At 41.3% G+C, this 21,797-nt stretch overlaps 1 long non-coding RNA gene across 1 annotated transcript in view; it reads right to left on the reverse strand.

Annotated features, from left to right (window-relative positions):
- LOC138167788 (uncharacterized) overlaps window positions 1-21,797 on the reverse strand; it is a 127,999-nt gene that overhangs the window by 22,519 nt on the left and 83,683 nt on the right. The gene's annotated exons all lie outside the window — the stretch shown is intronic.

Here is a 21,797-nt window from a genome sequence, read left to right on the forward strand (position 1 = left end):
ACCTTAAAGTTATTCACAGCAGCAGTCCTCAGGAGACCTGCCTGTGCTTGGCTTTACACCCTCTCAGTTGGATTCCTTTTTTTTATTAAAGGGGACATCTTTTGAGTAACTACTTGTTATGGGAATGGGAATCTGAAGATCTTCCCTGCCCCAGGCCCTTTGATAGGCTTAAGTGACTCTGAGAACCTTCCCTGATTTGAAAATGTACTTTCCCGCCTAATAGGCTGAATGTGGTCACGTGGAGCCTGTGGCAGTCGGTTTGGTTTTCAGGAATGCCCACACCTTGTTGCTGTGTGATTGGGCAGTGGGTCAAGAGGGTTGTGACATTCTCTGTGCCAGGAGAAGGCTATACCTGATGTGAAGTTTTCTTTGGGGCTCACTTTGAGAAGAGTTGTGTGATTTGACCAGACTAGAATCTGGGCAGCCATTGATCCCCTGCCTTTGAAAACCCAGATGTTGGTACTTCCCTCTCTGGTACCTGACTAGGTATGGATGTAATGGTCAGGAAGCTGGAAGCCCTGTCTGCTGATCTGTTTGTCTGTTTGTATTCTCTGAAGTTCAGGGTGCTGACTTTTTCCCCTGAACTAGGTAAATGACCTATGTTTGATTAAAGCAAGATTGTTAACCCATTTTGGGTTGCTTTCCTTTAGAAAAGCAGATCTAAGAACCTGTGTTGGCAGCCACCCTGGGTGCTTGTTGCTACACTACTTAAAGAGGCCTATCCACTGCATGGGTATAAATTCATTCAAAGTGAGACCCTGAAAAGACCTTAGCCTCTCCCTGATATTATGGTCCTCTTGGAGAACAAAGGATTTACACAACAATAACCTCCATGGTCATAACTTCTGAAATGTGCTTATCTAATCACAATCTGTTGCTATTCTCTGCCTTCCTTTTTCTTCCTTGAAATATAAAATCTGTTCTTCATCCTTACCATGACTGTAATGGGAATGTAAATTTGAAGATCTTCCCTGCCCCTAGGCTAAAGTGCACCTGGAGCCTGGGGTGGGAGGCTTGTTTTTCATTAGATACTTCTTGATTGGCCAGTGAGTCAATAAGGTTGTTACATTCTCTGAGCCAGGAGAAGGCTATATAAGCCCTGATGTGTAGCTTTGTTTTGGGGCTCACTTTGAGAAGTGTTCTGTGATTTGATATGGATTCTGGGAAGCTGTTGTCCAGAGCTCCCCGGCTTTGAAAAACCCAGATGTTGATTTGGTATGGATGTAATGGCTGGACAGTTTGTAAAGCTGTCTACTTGATCTGTTTCTGTCTTCATAATTCTGTCTGTATATTCTGAAGTTTGGGGTGCTGACCTTTCCCCCTGAACTAGGTAAACGATACATATCTGACTGATTAAAGTAAGCTTGTTAACCCATTTTGAGTTGCTTTCCTTTATCAAAGCAGATCCAAGAACCTGTGCTGGCAGCAAACACTGAGGACCCTTGGGGTGCTTGCTGCTACAATGACCTACAAGTGCTTGACCACTTATTTCTTTCCTAGCCTATGTCCCATGCTATGGCTGCAGCCTTCCTCATCTTGACCTCTTGGTGAATGAATTCAGTTTGCACTTTTCTCTTCTCTTGAATCCCTTAAGCCCTTATCCTACCACTGATTCTTCCTTGCCAAGTCACAACCCTCATCTTCCTTCCTGCTCAAATGCTGTAGAAGAAAGCTAGACTGGATCATGATTGGTATGAAGTCTCTCCCACAGAGACTTTTTCCAGAGCTTTGTATTTCTCTCAAACTCCTGAGATATCTCCCCTTTCCCCAGCCTGTCTCATCTGAGAACCTTGCTTCATATGTCACTGAACATATGTCCTATAGATATGTTTGTTCCCACCCCCTTTTTTTCTGTGGGTTACAGAATGAGTAGTGGTATTGGTGGATCAAAGATCATAAACAGTTTTCTAGCCCTTTCTCAATAGTTCCCAATGGTTCTCCATAGTGGTTGTATTAGTTTACAACTTCATCAACATTACATTAGTCTTAATTTTCTGACATCCCCTCCAACATTTGTCATTTTCCTTTTCTGTCATATTAGCCAATCTGATAAATAAGGGATGGTAGCTCACACTTGTTTCTATTTGCACTTCTCTAATCAGTCATGATCTAAAGCACTTTTTCACGTTGATTGCTTTTTTGAGAACTGCCTATTCATATCCTTTGACCATTTATCAATTGAGGAATGGCTCTTATTTGTATAAATTTGACTCAGTTTGCTATGTGTTTGAGAAATGATGTCTGTATCAGAAAAAGTCATTGCAAATTTTTTTTCACAGTAATGGTTACCAGCTATGTATTTCCCTCCATCCTATTTTCCCTGTTTATCCTACACACTCTCTCTCTCTCTTTTTAAAAGCAATTGGGGTTAAGTAACTTGCCCAAGGGTACACGGAAAGTTTGTGTGTGTGTGTGTGGGGGTGTTAAGTATCTGAGGCTGGAACTGATCCCGGGTTCCCCTGCCTCCAGGGCCAGTGCTCACCCTCTCTCTTTTTACTGTGATCATCCTCAGAAGTGTTTGGCTTCTGACTTTTGCCTCCCCCAAACTGCCCTCCCTAATATCACACATGTCATTCTCTTATCCCCTTCCACTTCTACTTTTCTGTATGGTAAGATCGATTTCTAGACCTGAGTGTGTATGTTATTCCCTCTTTGAGCCAATTCTGATGAGAGTAAGGTTTGGGTATTCCCTTCTCTCCTCCCCCCCATTTCCCCCTTCACTGTAAAATTTATTTAGGGCCTCTTTTCTGTCAGATAATTTACCCCATTCTACCTGTCTTTTCCCCCTTTTCCCAGCATTTTCTTCTTTCTCACACATTAATTTAATTTTTTGGGGGGGAGGGGCAATTGGGGTTAAGTGACTTGCCCAAGGTCAAGCTAGTTAAGTGTCTGAGGCTGGATTTGAACTCAGGTCTTCCTGAGTTGAGAGCCAGTGCTCTATTCACTGTGCCATGTAGCCACTGTACAAATATTTTTGTACAAAGAGATTCTTTTCTTTTTCCTTTGATCTCTGGGATATAGAACTAGCAAAAGTATTTTTGGTTCAAAAGGTATGCATGGTTCAATGGTCTTTGGAGAATATTTCCCAACTACTCTTTGGAATGATTGGAGCAGTTTACAATTCTACCAGCAGTGGATTAGTATCCCATTTCTTTTTCATTCTCCTCCTAACAACCTTTATTGTTTTCCTTTTCTGTCATATTAGCCAACCTGATAGGTGTGAAGGAGTGTCTCTGAGTTGTTTTAATTTTCATCTCTGTGATTATTAGTGATTTAGAGCATGATTTCAAATGATCAAAGATTACTTTGATTTCTTCTTTTGAAAAAGGGCACATCTACCATTTCCTCCCCTTTGGACCTTAAGCAAGTCACTTTCTCTGGCTCTCAGTTTTCTAATGTGTAAAATGAGGAAATTGGACTTGGAAGTGTCTTTCAGGTCTCAATATGTGAATTGGAAGGTAATGGTCCTTTAACACTCCTGGCAGCAGTAAAAAATTATTCACACACTGTTAGATTATAGGAGATTGTGGTCTCCCATGCTTTCCTTTGCTCTTATGTTTCCAGGAGCATTGAACACACTCATGTTCATTTTAGGGCAGCACATTTTAAGAAACACAGTGATAGAATGAAAAAAGGAAGCTAACTGCCTTAGTTGTGAAGAAAACAGGATGACTGGTCAAAGGGACTGGGCTGGTATAGATTGGAAAAGACTTAGGACACAGAATGGCTTCTTCAACTATTTCATTTTCAGTGTTTATTTCAGCAAATGGAAAAGGGATTATCCATATTGCTTCTTCAGCCCAGAGAGCACAAGTAGGAGCCATGGGGGCCCATTGTAAAAAAAAAAAAAAACAGACATTTACAATTAGTGTCATCGTAACTGTTTACAACAATAAGCATTTATTAAGCACCTACAGGTGCCAGGCTCTGTGCCAAGTGTGCAGGATACAGAGTGTGGGCGTGACAATAACGGCTCCTGCCATTCAGGAGCTTACAAACTAATCAGAGAGGCATTCATTTCTCAAAATTTTTGTTCATTTAAGTTTTAGTTTATGGAATAAAGCATTCCAAAGCAGGATAAAAAAAAGATGATTGCACATGAAAGCCTAGCAGCCTAGTACTCAGTGAGCACAAAGACCCAAGTTAGTGGAATACAGACTCAATATCTGATAAACATTGATAGCAAAATAGTGTAGTAATATGAAAGAAATGAGCTTTAGACCAGAACCTCCCACCTTGTATAAAAGATAAGCCACAAATGGGTGTGGGATCTAGATATAAAAGATCAAATCATAAACTCATTAGATCAACATGGAAGAATTACCTATAAAATGCACAGATAAAGGTTAAAACTCATGATCAAAAAAAGGATAAAAAGAATCACAGAACACAAAGAAGATAATTTTGATTGAAATTTAAAAGTTTTTACACATATTTAATAAAGCTGAGATTAAAAGAGAAATATTGGGGGGGAGGGTCATCAGATATCTTTGCAGCCAGTTTCTCTTAGTGAAGTTTAACTTCGAACATATATAAGGAACTGACTCAAATTTATAGGGATAAGAACCATTCCCCACTTTGTAAGTGACTCAAGGATATGAACATTGGTTTCCCAAGAGAAAAACCCACAGGATATAAAGTTTGGTGAAACAGTGCTCCAAATTACTACTGTTTGAAGGATGCAAATTAAAGCAGTTTAAGGCTCCATGTGACAACCATGATGATGAAAAAACAAATAACACGAACAAAATAGGGAGTGTTATAAGAAAAAGGTGTGTGCATGAACTATTGGAGAACCTATGAATGGGTCCAACCACTCTAAGAAAGTTCGAAAATTTCTCCCCAAAGTTAGTAAACAGTACATACCTTATGGTTCAGATATCCCACTGCTAAATCTGCATCCTAAGGAGATGAGAAAAGGAGGAAAAAGTACTATATAGAGAAAAATGTTTATAACATTGCTTTTTGTGACAGCAAAAACAAAACAACCAAAAATCCAACGAAAAACACAACCTCAGAAACGTCAGGGTTGTACATCAATTGGGGAATGACTGAACAAATTGCAGCATGTGTATATGATGGAATAGTTTTGAACTATAAGAAATGAGGAAACAATGAGGTGATTTTGAAAAAGACATGGAAAGATTTGTATGAACTCATGCAGAGTCAAGTGAGCAGAGCCAGGGGAACAATTATAAATTAACAATAATGCTATAAAAAGAAACAAATTTTAAAACTGTAAGAATTCTAATCAACTGAATGGCTATTCATAATTCCAGAGGACTGATGATGAGACAAACTATGGATATGGGAGAAAAAAGCAAATTTTGGCTAATTTAAAAAACAACCCCCTTGAGGGGCCATTGAGACCAATCGCCTCATCTTGTAGATAAGGAACCTGAAGACAGAGACAGAGTGACTTGCCCAGAATCACTCAGCTACTAAGATTCTGAGGTGACATTTGAAAGTAGGCCTTCCTTATTCCAAGTCCCAGTACTGTATGAATGATACAGTGCTGACTCTCAGATGCAGGACCAAATATTCCCAGGCAACCCCCTATCCATATGTTATCTAAGCTGCCCTTGCTTAGCTTCTGAGATGATGCGAGGTCAGACACATTGTAGAAGGTATAGCCACGTGTTTAGGACACATTCAGAACAATAGAAATGGAAGTGAAAGACACCCACATGAAAGTGGTTTGAACCCAGGAGTGCAGAGCACAGTGGATTAGCATCCATCACCTTAACCTCCCTTCCATCTGTGCCAGTCTTCCCTGTCATCTAGGATATGTAAGATGGCATGCTTCATTTCTCCAAGTAGTCTCCTCACTCCAGATCAGAGGATTTAGGATGTCCCACAGTGATGCTGCTCTCCAAGTCATTCCTTTTTTATAAATTAGGAAACTGAAGCCAGAGATGTGTATTGACAGGGGCAAGGTCACATACTCAATCCCTCTTTCTTATGGTTTATAGGTTTCTGCTTATGTCCCAAAAAAGGTCCTTTCCCCACATAGGCTCCCTGTGACCAAATGGGGAGGAGTGTCTATGCCAGCATTCTATAACCCAGATCTAGTCCAACTGGAGTTAATTCTCTCACCATTCACCAAGTTACCCTGAACTCAGAGAGGGAGGAGAGATTGTACGTGGTGTTTGGGAAAGACTGGCCATATCTACTAAGCATGTCAGCACAGTGAATAGAGCACCAATGAGGAGACAGCAAGACCTGAGGCTGAGTTCAAATCCAGCCTTAGACACTTGCACCAACTGTGTGACCATGGGCAAGTCACTATGTCCCTGCCCCAGCTTCCCTATCTATGAAATGAGAATAACAATAGCACAAATCTCCCAGGTTTGCTGTGAGGACAAAATGAGGTGTTAATTGTAAAGCACTTAGTATGGTGCCAGGTAAATACTAGGTGTCATATCCACGTTAGCTATTATTTTTTTCTTTGCTTATTAGCTTGTGGTCTATCTAGACCAAACGGAACATTCTTGTGCACACTTCTTTTACTGATGAGGGGGGATATATTGATAATTAAAAAGAAAAGGGAATCTTGCCTTTCTACAGGCACAATCATTTTTGAGAGGACCTGTGATTTCACCATCTTCTTGCTTAGTTTGGTTTGGTTTGGTTTGAAAGCTACAAAATGGGCATAACAAAAGCAACTTTTACTCGGGGTCTTTGTGAGGGTCAAACGTGATCATGTATTTAAAGCTCTTAGCAGTTTGGGGCACATATTAGGAGCTTACATAAATGTTTATTTCCTCCTCCCCTAAATTGTTTCCCACAAATAGTGGATTAATCCAAGGCTCTTGAAGCACTGGATTAGTGTACCTGTCTTCCCACAGCTCTTTCCACACTGAGATTTTTACATCTTACAGAATTTTTGTTCATTTCAGGGATGCTAGTTTCCTATGGCAGGCTCCAAGGACAAGTTTGGCAGGGAAACTTGAGGACTCGATGAGACCCAAGACAAGAAATATCTAGATGAAAAGGCCTAAAGTGGCTCTCCTTCCTTTCTACTGGAGCATGTCTCTGACATCTTCTGAAACTGGGGGAGAACATGATTGGAAAGAGGAAACAAGGACCCTTGAAGCTTATTGGGTCACCCCATTCTACCAGGATACAACCACTCTGCTTCAGGTGGGAATTCTGAATATCCCTTGCTCCCCATTGTTACTTCTAGGTTCTCTCTCTACCTTCATCATTCAGCAATCTCTTCTTTGAAGCCCACTGAATCCATTTCTACCACCCAGTAAAACATCCCTTAGCTTTTGTGTCTCCACCTCAAGGACACTCTCCACCATCCCCCAATGACTTCATTAACTGGCTCAGTCTTTGTTCTCTAACTCCTGCACTCAAACCAGAGGACTTGATCATTCCTAGTCACACAACATAGTCCCTCAAAAACCCTTATCTCTCAGTTGCTCACCTTACTCATTTCCCATGGGATTATTGTCTACCCCACCTAGGGAGCACACAGGTGGTCATACTTTCAATTCAACTCTGACCAATGCACCTCCTCCATGGTCATGACTTCTGAAATGTGCTTATGTGATCACTATCTATTGTTATTTCATGCCTTTCTTTCACTGCTTTGCCATCTAAAAACTCTTGTAATGTAATGCCAAGCAAAGGCAACTTCCCAAGGTTCAGAATACCAGCATAGGTGCTCTCCATTTTATTCAGTGATAAACCAAGAACAGAGAAGATCAAAACATGACATCATTCAAAATACAGCATTTACTAAGTGTGATTAAATAATCTCCTAAGTACTACCCCACCCCAGGACCTTCCAATCATTCAATCAATTACAAAGTCCCTGTTCTAAATACTACTCCACCCCTAGGCTGTACCTTCATTTAGTCCACCACAAAGCCCCTCTTCTCAAATGGAGATTAGTTTCCAATCTAAGTAAAGTACATTCATTTGTTCAACCATAGAACACAAAAAGGTCAAAAGTTCCCCACCACTGGATCACAATTGAATCTACCCCAGAGTTACAACAAGTTTAAGCACAGCACTTAATACCCAAATGGAGGTCTTTTCTTCATCTTGACAGGAGGCAAGTTCTCAGCAATCTTAGTACCTGGGGAGACAAGGCTTAGCAAGGCCACAAGATACATTGCCAGTCCCTTCATTAATTCATCCTCTGTCTGCAGAACAGACCTAGAACCCCTGAAAACATTAGCAAAACCCTCTCCCAGGATTTCTGTAAACATACAACAAGAAAATCCTTCTTCAGGGCTTCTGAATCAACAGAAAGGTTCCCAGACCCCTGCAACAACAGCACTGTCCTTCACCAGTGGACAGTATTCACTCTCTGTCTGCAGGAAAGTCTCAGGGCTTCTTAGCGAACAGCCAGGTTCCAGGACTTCTTCAACAAAAGGACTGTCTTTCACCAGTGGACAAATCTGGCAAGACAACATCAAAACATACAGACAAAGTACCAGCAAAACAGCCATGTCTCCTCAGTCCTTGGCAGCTCGGGGGGCAGGTCTCAAAAGTCCAGGGCAACTCAAAGTGGTCCCCAGCAATCCTCAGTTACTCTGCCTCCACGAGGTGCTGCTTCCAAAAAGTTCTTCTGCCTCTCTCTTGTCTCTCCAAATCTATGTCACCAGCTCCTCCCAGTTCAGGACTTTCTTTTCACATCAACAAGTCCATCCCACAGGTGGGATTAACAAGCTCTGGGTTTTAACACAATCAATTTGAAAACCAAGACAATACAGGGGAATCTTTAAATGCCATTACTATCACACCTCTCCTTCATCCTTACCATGGCCTACAATTGTTAGACCACTTACTTCTTTCTGAGGATATCTTCCATAATAATACAACCACACTTTCCCCCATCTTGACCCCTTGATGAATGAATTCAGTCTACACTATTCTCTTCCCTTGAATCACTTAGCTCCTTATGCTATCACAGATCTTGCCTTAGGAAGTCTCATTACTGTATTACTCCCATTTTTCTCCTTCCTTCCTCCTTCCCTCCCTCCTTCCTTTCTTCCTTCAAAAACTCTCCCTCAGTGTCTCAGTCACCATAGCGGCTTTTCCAGATCTAAATAATTACAGAAATATTCATTGCTCGTGGGTAGACTGAACTAAATTATAGTTTTATATTATTAACATTATAAATTATAACAAAATTATTTTTGTAACTAAATTATAACAATTATAACAAAATTATAGTGCTGCCTAAGTTAATTTACTTATTCGGTGCCATATCATGTTAAAGAACTGCTTTATAGAACTGGAAGACAAAACAACAAAATCATGCCGAGGAGCTGAAGGTCAAGAATTTCAGGGAAACAATGGAGGAAAATGTGAAGTAAGGAGGAGATTTGAAACCATCTTATAAATTGGTCATAATTAAAAAAGTTTAGTACTGAACTTGAAATAGAGTGATGGAGCTGTGGAGTAGACTAGGTACACAGATATATAACAGTAAATGAGCTCAGTAGCCTATTGTTACATCACTCTGAAAATCCCAGCTGTTGGGACAAGAACTCACTACTGGCCAAAAACTGCTGGGAAAACTTGGAAAGTAGTCTGACAGAAACTAGGCATAGAGTAACATCTCATACCATCTTGTAAGATTTGCTCTAACAGGCACATGATTTATACACAGAGGATATGATCTGCAACTTAGGAGAGAGTGAGCATAATAATTACCCAGTCTGAAAGAAAAATTCCTGAGGCAGATCTCTGAGCCATTGGCACTTAATTAAAGAGCCCATGGTCCCCTCTAATGAAGTGGACCTCAGATCTACCTTATGCTTTGCAGAAAGAAAACCAACAGAGTCAAAATAAACAGGAAGGCATGGTGGTGAGGGAGGGTAGGGGATATTGGATAGTTTTTCTGTTAGAGATTTCATAAATCAAATATAAAGGGAAGTAGGCACAAATTTATCATAAGGAGGGCCATCCTACAACTGATAAATGTTCACAGAATAGGAACAGGCATTTTTTTCAGAGAAAAAAAGTCAAACCCATCAATAATCATATGGAAAATGTTCTAAATCAGTAATAACTGGAGAAATGATATTTAAAACAGCTTTGAGATACTACCTCACTTCCTCACCCATCATATTGGCTAAGATGACCCAAAAGAAGAATGGCAAATAATTGAGGAGTCATGGAAAAAATGGGGAGACTAATGTATTGTTGGTGGATTTGTGGATGAGTGAGCATTTTGGAACTATACCCAAAGGGTTACAAAATTGTGCCTACACTTGTCCCTAGAAATTTCATGATGAGTTTTGTATCCTAAAGAGATCAAAGAAAAAGGATGCATATGCACAAAAATCTTTATATCAGCTTTTTGAGTGGCAAAGAATTGGAAACTGAGGGCATGCCCATCAATTGGTGAATGGCTGAAGAAGTCACAGAATCTGAAATGTCATGGAGTACTGCTGTACTGTAAGAAATGATGAAAGGGATAGTTTCAGAATAACCTGGGAAAATTCATCTGAAATGATATGAAGTGAACAGAATCAGTAATAGTCTATGCAATAAGAAAAATACTGTAAAGATAATCAACAATGAAAGATTTTGCTTCTCTGATGAATACAATGATCCACCAGAACCCAAAGGAATCATCATGAAAAATACTGTTCTCCAAATAAGGAACTGATGGATTCAGACGGCAAATACTGAAGCATATCTTTTCCTTTATATTTCATGCCATTTTTCCTGGAACGCGGCTACTACAGAAGCATATTTTACATGACTTCTCCCATATAATAAATATTATATTTCTTGCCTTCTCCATAGTTGGGAGAGTGGGTGGAGGAAGGGATTGAATCCAGAACTGAGTATTAATATTTTTAAAAGAAATGTCAAAAAATTAATGAAACATGATAAATGAGTGTTTCTCAGTGGCAATACCTTGTAGTTATGTACTATAATCCCTTGGTATTTTTCTCTTTGTTAATAGGAAGGATGGGCACCCACAATTTAGTAGCAATGCTGTCCAACGCTCATTGCTTTAGAGCTAGAAGGGACCTTAATAGTTTCATTCTAGTCCAAGTGTCTTATCTTTTAGATGAACAATTTCCAGAGGCTGTGACTTGTCAAAGGTCACAGAGGCAGTAAGTGGCAAAATCAGAATTTGCACCCCGCCCTCCTACAAATCCACAGCTTTTTACCAGCCATGCTATTTTTCATTTGCTTTTCAAAATTTTCATTCACTTAGCTGTCATAATTATGTATATTTTTCTTTCATTCTTCACTGATCACTCCTTAAAAATCTCTCTTTATTTTTTGGAATCTTCCTATTTGACATTCCTCAATCTTCAGGGACATAGTTGCAAAGGAGAAATGGGGGCTATTGTTATTTGTTTATAAATTGTTATTGTATTTTTTTTTTTCTACATGGGTTTTTTTACCCTGCTGGTAATAAACAGCTCAAGATTTTAAACTGAATTTTGATACTAACTAGCTGGATAGGAGAATATGGACAGCTTCTTGTGAAATTCTAAAGTCTTTTCCAACAGTATTGAACTAATATGCAGCTTTAGGATCTGTTAATGTTTGCCTGTGTTTTCACATCCCCACAGACAATACATTTTTCCATATTTGGCAGTTAGGTCAGAACTGAGCTGAAATGGCAGAGTTTCCATCTGTCTGATTGTTAAGCATGTGGAAGTGGTACTTTTTGGGTGGTTTTTGAACATCTGCCTTAAATCTTGTTGAGAATTTTTCACTACTATCCATTCCCACTTGTGAACTGGGGAAAGGAGATTGTCATAAATTTATTGCGGCCTTTGGATGTCACATGTTTATCTTTTGCACAGAGATTTCTACACATCCACCTTTTCTTGGGGTCATGGATCTTACACTAGAAGAGACCTCAGAGGCCATGAATTCCAAGCCTTTCACTTTACAGTTGGAGAAACTGAGGCCCATAGAGTCTTGCCCAAAACCATATAGGTACCATAAGTACCAAAGATGAAATTTGAACCCAGGTCTGAAGCCAGAATGAGTTTTCTTTCTACTATAATTCCACTTTTTTCTTCTACACATATGTATTTTGTTTGAGCAAAAGCACTTTTTTTCTCATAGAATTGAAGTAATCGTTTTAGCCTTTTGTGACATTGTCCTCATTTTCTCTGGTTACAAACTCATGCCCTAACCCTTTGACTCAGGGCTCTTGTTTCTACCCTATATCCTAAGGAGTTCAGAGACAGAAAGGACATGCTACAAATGCCCAAATGTTCATTTTGCCCTTTGGTCACCATCTTCTCATGTCTTACTTCTAAAGCTTTAATGTATGTTTCTGTTGTCCATATATCTGCATAGAGTTACCTTTTCTCTTACACATATGGCACCTTTTCCTCCCTCTAAAATATTGTATGAGTGGATCATGTATATTGAGTGAGGGGGAGGAAGTGAGTAGGGTGCAGCCATTGTCCACCATGCATGTCTTCTCTCCATTCCTTACTGCATGCATTGGCAATAAGAATATGAAATTAAATAAACCCCAAATATATGTATATTTGTGTCCAATGGTAGCCTTCTCTAGGGCAGGGTTGGGGGGAGAAGAGAGGGAAAAAAGAGCACTGCATAGATAGGTAGAATAGTCTTCTAAAATACTACTAAGATAAATGGAATATCACAAAGAAGAATTATGACAATGCCAGAACTATTGCTGGGGTCAGAAATCTGCTGTATCTGTCTTCTTTGGGATCCAACAGAAGAAAGGCATCTTGACCAATGATTCCATGTCCCTAAAACCTTGCAGAGAGCAAGACCCATAATTCTCCCCTAATGCATAGCTTCAGAATCACAAGATGGAGAAGTGGGTGACTTCCACAAATTGGAATTTAAAAAATAAAACATGTCAGATCTACAGTAATTGGAACTAAAATTGTAAGAGAAAAGAAACAACCCCCAAGATAATGACAAGGAGAAGCTGCTATATTTAGAGACCCAACTCAGTGCTTTCATCCCCTGCTCACATAGCATGCAAGATAATGCTTGTGCAAGCCTTTGCAGGACTGATCTTTGGTGTTACTCTCCCTGGGTGTCTGGAAGTCTTCCCTGGAAGTGACTCAGTTTGAACATGGCCCATAAGAGATGAAGGCCTAAATCTGTGCAGCCATGCGAAGGAAAGGAAATGTGTTTGATGTGGAGGACAGAGGATGGCACCAAAGAACTGCCTAGATGAAAAGCCCTGCAGGTTCCCATGCTTGGGGACTAGGAAGCCAGCAGGGTAAGTACTATCCTCTAAGAACTGACTAGGGGCAAGGAAGGGGGCATTAAGGTGCTGGACTAACTCGGTACTTTGTGTTCTTCTGACATAACTCAGGCAACTTTTATTCCTCGTGGTCACAAGACCACAGTTGGACCATGGACACACAAGCAGGTCCAGAAGCTATATTCTCACATCAGGTGGAGATCTGGTAACCAATTTATCTTCTTACCATTTGGTTAAGATGCCAAAGGACAAACTGGAGATGGTGTAAAAGTGAAAGATAAATGGGGTTAGTACAGGTGGGAGGGGGAGGCCCAAAGTTAAGAGACTGATGAAGGTGCACTCAGTGGGTCAGTGGGACTGAGTTAATTCTGGGATATTCCAGGAAGAAGTACTGCAAGTGGAGCAGAAGGGTCCATTGTCCTTCCCAGAGTGAGTGTTCCTCCCCGTGGACTGGATTTGCCCATGGTCCCTTAAGTGCAGCAATATTTAGTCCCCCCACTGGCTTTTTCAGTAAAGTCATGCTCTACTCTAAGCCTAGGCTCCTGGTTATGCAGAAAGAGGAGAAAAAGAGTGAGAAGTAGAGTCAGAAACAAGTTTCTGGGAATTTGAGAAAAAGCAGCAAAAACAGTAAATCCAAGAGAGAAAATCTGGCTAACAAAGGAAACAAGCATTTATTAAGTGCTTACTAGATGCCAAGTCCTGTCCTATATGGAATTAGTTTCTAAAATCAACATGTCAGAAATCACAGAGTCAGAATCATCCTTTAAATTGTCCGTGAAGTATATGGGGCAGTAGCTTTAAACACAGGACTGTACCTGGAAAGAGACTAGGAAAATCCTACCTTCAGAAGCATGATAATGAAGCCTTCCTCACACCTAATGGCAGAGACCTGATGTGGGCCAGAGGTTTAGAAGGAGATGCATTTTCAGATGTGGCTAACATCTTGATTGGTCTTGCTTGGTTATACTTAGCTTTTTCAGTGGAGGGGCAGGGGGGGGGGAGCCTTCAAATTAGGAAGTCCTGTGAGTTAGTGGAAATTGATAGGAATAAGATTGGACCTTTGGCTTCATTACTATAAGGAATACTTCAATGAACCCACACCCTGTACTAGTGCAGGTAAACACCCTCTCTGCAACTTCTCATCTTAGAGAGTTGCCTATAGTACCAAGTGGTTGAGTGTTGTACCTTAGGTCACAGGACAGGAACATATCAGAGGCTGAACTTGAACCCAAGCCTTCCTATCACTCAGACTCCCTCTCTAGCCACTATATGATGCTGCCTTTGGAGAAACTGACAGTAATTAAGAGAAATAAATAGGACAGAGTATCCATAACACATTTAAAACAGAATGCATAGAAGAAAAAAAAACCATGAGGAGACATGATAATTTTATTACTACTTTCTTAAATATCAAATATATTGTAAAAAAAATGAACTGCTTAGAGGAAGAGTTTATGGCTTTATCCACCACCCTCTTTTTTCATACTTTACGAATCAGAAGCTTTGTGCTTGGGGAGCGCTGAGCTCATAATTTTTAAAATGAAGGAGGAAGAGGCAAGAAGAGGAATGCAGGAGCTCTAGTCTGGAAAGGGAAGCAATCTGCCTCAGAGAAGAGATGGTGCACAGAGAGCTGCTGTGGAGAGTGGTCATGCACATTTTAGTGTTTACAGTTCCCAGCCAAGCCTCGGATAAGGAATGGGGGAAGTGTGCCTTTTTGCAGAGGAAGAAGTGAGATATATTCAAACATAACCAAAAAACAAAGCAAAAATATAGACTTAGAGGACAGGGTATTGATTCTTTCACATAAGTACCCTTTGAAGGGCATCTCCTGTGTTAGTAGAGTAGACATTGCTCACACCAATACTTGAGTGTTTCTTCTTGCAAGAAGACTACAAAAGAACATCGACAGGAATACTAATAATTACTACTCTTTAACACTAAATTCTGCTGAGCATTTTACTTATCTCCTTTGATCCTCATAAGAACCCCATGAGGTAGGTGATATTATTATCTCCATTTCAAGAAAATTCTCAACATTAGCAAATCGTATTTTTTCTGGAATTCCTCACATTGCCATTCTACCTCTCTGTACTACCTTAGTTGTAGAATGGGGAGTGTGAATTCCTAGGTAGGAAGATGAAGACTGAAATCAATCAATCAGTCTAGATGAAGCACTTAGTACTTTCCTGGCACTGTAATAAGCAGAAGGTATAAAGATGAAGAAGAAGACAGCCCTGACTTCAAGGAATTTGCAATCCAATACCATTGGTCACAGTTGTGTCTGAGTTTTCCTGCCCTATTTTGGGTTTTCTTGCCAGGGACACTGGAGTGGTTTGCCATTTCCTTCTTTAGCTTATTTGTCAGATGAGGAAACTGATGTAAACAGGGTTAAGTGACTTGCCCAGGGTCACACAGCTAGTGTTTGAGGCTGGATTTGAAGCTATCCTCCCATCTAATATAAGGCAAAAGAGAAAAAGAAGCTGAAAAGCAGGAGTTTGGGGGAAAGGTACCCTATGCAGGGACATGGGAGAGAACTCAGTCATGGAATTCCCAAAGGAGTACAGCCAGCTGAGAAATGAAGCAATGTCTGAGCCAGGTTCTCCTCTTAAGTGGAGAACTGGAGTTCAGAGCCCCACCCTACAAACAGAGAGCTCAAGTGAGTTATTCAGTGGAGTTCTAAAAGTGATGAGATATTATGGGATGATGAGATTATCTCAATGAATGGGTTTCCTAAGGCATAGTGGGATGAGGACTTCTATCTGAGCTCATACAGAACACACAACAATGGTTTTTCTTCCCTGGGAGACCCTAGAGGAAGTAGCTGCTACAATTATTTTTGTAGAGATAGACCCTTTCCCTTTTCTTTTATCTATTTGGGATACAAACCTAGTAGTGGTATTGCTGGGTCAAAGGATATGGACATTTGTATAACCCTTTGACTACATAGCTCTTAATTTTTCTCCATAAAGACTGAACTAGTTTCCAACCCCATCAACAATGCATTCGTGAGATGTAGGACTCCCAGCTGAGCTCAGTATAGAACACGATGCTGTGGCTTCTTTTTCCTGGGAGACATTGGAGGAAGCAGCTGCTCCCCTGAGCTGAAACTGCCTGGGAAGGCTTAAGTACAAGGTTGATGTGCTATGGGAGAGTAGTGACACCTCTGCTGACAGGAGAAGACTGCAACATCTTCACCCTCCACTCTGTTGAATGTGAGTGAGAAATCTGTGCCAGACCCATGAACCATGCAGGGACCCCAGAGGCCAGGCTGGGTGTGCTATAGAGGAGAAGCCTGGGGGCCCTTTCTGGATTCTCTTGGTTCCCAGGTAAGTAGGTAGTGCTTACACTCTGATTGGCTCTGCAGGGCATCACCTCCAGGGGATTCTCTGCCCTGGAGGTACAGGCAAGGAGACTAGAGATTGAATCACCACAATCTCTCTTCTGGCATGTAAAATGAGAAACAAAACAAAGTTTACTGAACTCATTGGCTTTCAAGAAAAACCAGGGGGTCTGATAATTGCTTGACTCGAATATTATACACTCAGAGGAGGACATTAAACAAACAATTTTGTAAAGCCAACCATAAGCAGCTCTCCTGAGGACTGCTGTTGTGAATAGCTTTAAGGTTCTGATCACATAGTATAGTGAACTCTCTATTCAACAACAAACTAAAGCAAAACATTTACAGAAACCAAAGTTCAATATTAGTAATGATGTAACATAACAAGTTACTACTAAAGTGGCCACCTAGTCTTAAACAAAAGATGTCATTCAGTAAGTCACAATGGGAATCAATCAATAGAAAGAACCCATCTAAAGTCTTCTTTCATCTTTTTTGGAGACTGGCTTCCAATAATCCTTAACTCAACCATCCTTAGGGAGTAATGTCCTTAAGGAGGGCAAAGTACAAAGTTCTCCCACCCCTAAATCACATTCTTAATCTTGTCAGTCAGCACTAAGCACCCAAGTAAAAGTCCTTTCATCTTGACACAAGGCTGACTTCCAAACTCCATGGTTCCTCTTCCTTGCTCCCAGCTCTTGCTTGAATCCACCCAACTGTCACCTGGATTCACAGGTAGGCAGTGCCCAACTCCTGGTCCAGCTCCACACATCAAGCTCAGCAGAGTTACAATAACATTCACACATGTTGCTGACACCATCATCAATTTACTTTCTGCCTGTGAAATCAACACAGACCAACAGACAGGGCCTCTGTCTGAGAAATTAACACAAATCATCAGTAAAGTCCCAGGACCTCTGAAAACATCAATAAAACCCTCCTTCAGGACTTCTGTAAACAGACAGCAGGAAAGTCCTCTTTCAGGGTTTCTTAACAACAGTAACGTCTTCTGTCAGCAGACAGGTCTGACAAAGTAACATCAAGCAGATAGAACAGACAGACAGAGTACCAGCCCCACAAACATCCTTCCTCCCAATTCTGCTTTGTCCCAGCTTGTGCTTGAGCTTTTATATCATCAGCTCCTTCCTGTTCTGCCCCTTCCTCTTACATCCTTCCTGTTCTGATCTTTGGAAAATTCCTCCCAGTGTGGGTTTCACAGTTCTGTTTCTAAGAAAGACTTGGAGGGGCGGCCAGGTAGCACAGCGAGTAAGAACACCGGCTCCAGCATTGAGAAGACCTGGAGATCGGATCCCAGGTTCAGACACTTAGCACCCACCCAGAAACACCTGGCCATGTAACCTTGAGCAAGTTACTTAACCCCAATTGCTTAGGGGTGGCCAGGTGGCTCAGCGAGTAAGAGCACCGGTTCCAGTGTCAGGATGACCTGGATCAAATCTGGGTTCAGATACTCAGCACCACACCCAGAAATAACTGGCCATGTAAACTTGAGCAAGTTACTTAACCCCAATTGCTTTAAAAAAAAAAAAAAGAAAAAGAAAGACTATAAACTCAGGCAAGGCTCAAAGACCCTTGAATAGCTAAAACAAGGAATTAAGTACCATTTTGCTTGCCATTACAAATTTTAATAACATTAACAAATGAGAATGAGAAGAAAGCTAAAAAATGAGCTTTGAATGACGTAAAAATGTGAACAAAATCATGTTTGTGATAGCATGACCATTCTGTGTTCTCCTTCCTTACCTGGGAGTCAGAGCAATAGTAGGAAGAGGGGATGAGCTGCTGACGCCTCCCCCCCTTCCATGCTATGCTCTGCCCAATGCTTATTCTCAGGGTTGGGAGAAAGAAGAGGTGGTTAATAAGGGCTCTAAGCAGTCAGGACAGAGGTGGGGGATGGGAGCATGCAAAGCAGGATGGCCTTTGGAGGAAGAGTTGGACTTCAGTTGCTGAGTTTATTTCTATGGCTCACAACATAAGATGTTCTTCTTCACATGCTCACTGTCCCAGCATGGAAGAATATTCAGACTCAGGGGTGTGTGCTGCTGTAACAGCGAGCGCCCTAGCATACCCAGGATGGCTGCTAGCACAGGTTCTTTGATCTATTTTTCTAAAGGAAATCAACTCAAAAGGGATCAACAATCTTACTTTAATCAAACACACACACACATATAATTTACTAAGTTCAGGGGGAAAAGTCAGCACCCCAAAATGCAGAGAAAATGGAAACAGAATTTACAAGCAGAAATAATAGCATAAAGACCAACAGATGGGTCTTCTAACCATCTGACCAAATAATGCATATATCACAGATCAACAGACAGATCCAACAGTCCGACCATCACATATACACATAGTTACCAGAGAGAGAAGCACCAACATCTGTGTTTTCAAAGGGGAGGTTAGGGGGCAATGAGTCCTTATTGGCTCCCCAGAGTCTCATCTGGGTACATCACTCAAGTACTCTTCCCATGAGTAAGTCCCAAAGAAAAATGCTAACCTCAGAGTATAGATACTCTTCTTCAGAGTCAGAGGGCATCATAACCCTCATGACCCACTGCTTAATTACAAAGTAATAGAAGGTGTGGACCTTCCTGAAAAACAAGCCTCCCCTAACCAAGCTTCTCTTATTGGGCACCACCATGAGGCCTCTTAAATGGGCAAGGAAGATCTTTAATTTCCATTAACATTATAGTGGCCCTTAATGCTTAATGAAACAGAATCACTTCACTTTCCAGCCCTTTTGTCTCCTTAGGCTCAAAAGATATTCCCATCTATGCTTCAGTAGGAGGGGAGAAAGTATGGCCTGGGACTTTTTGTGTACTTCCTTATTCTTCATGGGACTCCACTGTTCCTCTAGTCAAAAGGGTTCATTCATTGTCTCCTAAATGTGTCATAAGCATTCCTACCACACCTGTTTGCCACTCCCACCATTTGAACACTATCCTTACAACTAAAATGTATCTTAAATATAAAGGTCATGTTCATGCAACTTTAAATAAGAGGTTCTAGGCAAAAGGCCTTCTTTATTGCATTGGAGGAAAGAAACTAGACCTGTGCTGGGGTCTGCCCTAGGACTGAGGAGAGCCAAGGCAGAGCGGCTAAGCCTTGATGTGTATAGCTGTGGCTAGACAAATATCCAAGCAGTGAGTGGTAACAGCAGCAGTGGGGTCTGACCCAGTGCCAGTTCTGTAATTTACCCAAAGGACTGTTGTTATGCCAAGCTCAGGGCACAGCTCACTTGTGAACCTTAGCCCTGTAAAACAAGGTATCTCCTAAAAATGAAGAGAGAGGACTGTTGTTGTCCTGGGGAATCCTTACAAGTGGTAGCTCAGACTCTGCTTGAAAGACCTCCATGGAGAGGAAATACTCCACCTCTTGATGCAACTTAATCTTTTTGTTCTTCTTCTGCCTGTTACTGAGTCATTTTAGTCATGACCACCTCTCTGTTACCCCATTTAGGGTTTTCTTGGCAAAGATTCTAGCATGGCTTCCCAATTCTTTCTCTAGCCTATTTTACAGGTGAGGAAACTGAGGCAAAAAGGAATAAATGACTTGTCTAGGGTCACACAGCTAGGAAGTGTCTGAGGTCAGATCTAAACTTGTCTTTTGGAGTATAGGCTCAGCATCCCATAGCTGCCCTTATCTACCTTTTGAACAGCACTAATTCCTTGGACTTTAAGCTTAAATTGTCCCCTTTGCTCCATTACCCCCTACTCCTTCTTTTGCCATTTCTTGGATCAAATAGGAAATATTTTGTCCCTTCTCCACATGACAGACCTTTGTATGCTTCAAAAGAAAACAAAACAAAAATAAAAATTGAGAAGATCTTCACTGTGTTGTCAGTTATCAACCTTTCTGTTATTTGAGCTTTTATTCCCCCTGTCTGGGGAGTGGAAACTTGAAAACTTCTCAGAATGTGTCCTAGAATTTGGTGTCAGTTTTCACCTTCGGCTCCACCCTTCCCACTTTTAGGAGTCCTTCAGCCCCCACCTAGCTTCAGTTCTTTGTCTTTTTCCTGCCTCTGTGGGCCCCTCCTCCCAGCCAATGGGAGCCAGGGACAGCCCGAGCCCCCCCCCCCCCAACCAATGGAAGTGAGGGATAACAGGGGACATATTCACCTGCTGTATTAGGGTTTAAAACTCTGTTCGCCCCATATTGCGCACCTCCTCTCCCTGATCCATCATGGAAAGGACTGCCCTCCTCCCAGGGGAAGAGAATAAAAATTTCCTGTTTTTATCCTAAGGAATCTCCATTCCTTAAAAATCCCTCATTAATGGAGGCGGGACTCCATTCCAGGTTAGGGGTGGGGCCGAGCCAAAGGAAAAGCACAGGATGAGTCTCAGCCTGCAGACTACGATTCCCAGAAGGCAAGTGCATTTCACAAGCCCGCGGGCTTCCATCTTAGTATGTCACTTCTTCCTACTGTCCTCACCCTATTTAAAAAGCTCCCAGGTTGTGGCTCCCCTTCCTTGGTTCTGAGCGTGCTAGGGGTGGTGCGGCCTGGAGTGGGTCTGGCCGGGCAGAGAAGTTCGCCGTTTCCTTCTCCAGCTCATTTTACAGAAGAGGAAACTGAAGCAAGCAGGGTAAAGTGACTTGCCCAGGGTCACACAGCTTGTAGTACCAGATTTTAACTCAGGAAGACGAGTCTGCCTGACTCCAGATACAGGACTCTCTGCACTGAACTGTCCATCTACCTTCCTACAGATTAATATATTCACACACATAACAGTCAAGTGTTTACACAGAGGAAATCCTATTCAGTCTAATTATCTCCTCTTAAAAGAAGCAGTGTGGAATGATAGAAATGGCCTGTTTTCTAGTCGGAGGATGTGAGTTGAATCCAGTCTTTCACTTACTCCAGCAGTGAAATTGGGGAAATTGTTCCCCTTCTCTGACCTCAGTTCATCTGCAAAATTAGGAAGATGTAATAGATGACTTATACGATCCCAGATTGTTCTAAATCTATGATCCTATGATACACATCGATGGGCTTTAAGTTATTATGAGAGATTCCAGTGCTTTAGAATCATCTTACAGGAATAGTTAGGCCAGTTCCCCAGAAGCTATGCTGGTCATCTAGAAAGGTTTCCCATGGTTGCTCTATTTTAAAGCATCCTAAAGGAGCAGATATTCTCTTAGTAATCCAAGTTCTTAGGCTACTTAACTGCCCTTTTGGAAGTAATCTTCTCAAGCAAGGGAAGATATTCTATGCTAGGATAATTCTCTGACCTCCTTCCC

This window comes from Petaurus breviceps, unplaced genomic scaffold, assembly GCF_028583685.1.
Source record: "Petaurus breviceps papuanus isolate PSGF00001 unplaced genomic scaffold, PetGlider_PUasm1.0 305, whole genome shotgun sequence".
Classification (NCBI taxonomy): Eukaryota; Metazoa; Chordata; class Mammalia; order Diprotodontia; family Petauridae; genus Petaurus; species Petaurus breviceps.